The sequence below is a fragment of the Lepidothrix coronata genome, unplaced genomic scaffold (genome assembly GCF_001604755.1).
Source record: "Lepidothrix coronata isolate B3197 unplaced genomic scaffold, Lepidothrix_coronata-1.0 Scaffold1, whole genome shotgun sequence".
NCBI lineage: Eukaryota > Metazoa > Chordata > Aves > Passeriformes > Pipridae > Lepidothrix > Lepidothrix coronata.
In genome coordinates, this window is record NW_016690181.1 from 3,244,441 (window position 1) to 3,245,999 (window position 1,559).

Sequence of the window (1,559 nt, forward strand, 5' to 3'; positions counted from 1 at the left end):
TCTTTCCTGTCATCCAAATTATTTCGCATGGTAAGTGGCATTTTTGGGGCTGGATCTGTGGGGTAAGGAGTCAAAAGGAAGGGGAGGCCACATCTCCTAAGTGATCTCTTAGAAGGCTTTGTCGGGGAGGAGGAAATCACATTTGCAAGGTTTCTGTCAGCACCTGGAATATCGATGGTGGCATTTGGAAGAGCTGCACCTTGGATAGTAGCACTGGGAAGGACACAGACACACCAGGCCAGCCAAAGATAAGGGAAAAACTTCCTGCAAGCAACCTGTTATGTAGGCTCGGATTCATCCACTCTGGCATCTTTTCCCAGCTGAAATGATAAAGGTGGGTAAAACTGTGATGAGTAGGGGATGATTGTTCACTGTTTTCAGTAATATTTAAAATTGGACATGTTTGGTTAAAGTACAAGATGGTAGAATGAGCAAGGCTGCACCTTCCTTAGTTTTTGTGTCAAGTTCTTCCTTGGTTATGGGTGCTGACAGTTTGACTGAGTTCAAAAGAACTTGACCAATTCATGGAGAAAGAAAAAGCGGTCAGTAACCCTTAGTGAAGATACCATCTTTGTTTCAGGAAGCAGGAGAGGACTGCTGGAGGCTGACACAAATGAAGCAGCATGAAATGGATGCCAGATTGGCGGCACTTTGTTTCCTGGGATAATGAGTGTTTCCTGTGTCTCAGGGCTAGGTGGCAATATGTGACCTGACGTAGGCACCCCTAATGCAGGCACAGTGTGAGCTCATTCCTTGGGTAGAGGGAGCAGTTGCCTTTTGATGCTCTGAAAGTAGTGGCTTTTGGGATGCTCCCCAGGGTGGCATGAAGGCTCTTTTCAACTGAGGTTGGGCACTGGGGCAGAGGAGTCCTATAGAGCTATGAACAGTTGTTCAAGATGGGTCTCCTTCAGTGACTGAGCCTTGGCTGTTGCAATTTTCCAGCTAAGTCATGAACTGATGTTAAGTACATCAGACTTGGTAGTCTAGTAACTAGCTAGGATGCAGCTGAAGTCAAGCTCTTGTGTGTTATGCCATCCTCAGTGCTCCTGTGTAGAGCCAGTTACTAGAAGCTTTCTTTATCTTGGGAGAATTAAATGAGGTACATTTCTTTCCTAGTACCTAGCAAGATTCAGGAAGTGCATGTAGCCGTGCAGTTCCCTGCCCACGTTCAGCAGTGGGGCTGATGCAGGACAGCAGTGCCTGTGCCTCACAGTTGGGCATGTTCAGATAGCACCAGTCTGAACACCAGCTAAGCGAATATTGCAAACAAGCTAACCAAACCAAGACACAGTTTTAATTCTGTGTAAATAAGCATTTAAAATTTGGTGTCTCATTTGCTTAGCTAGTTTGAAACAAAAACATGTTAAAAGATGCAGATAAGAGTGTTTCACAGAGTGCTACTGGAGAAGCTGCTGCCTGAGCATTCTCACACCATTCAAGGAATAGCACAGGTACCACCTGAGGCTTTTAACTACTCGGACCAAGGCCCTTTGCAGCAGGCAGCTCCGGTGAGCTGACAGGGACACTTTTGGACCCCTTGCTGATGTGCACACACCCCC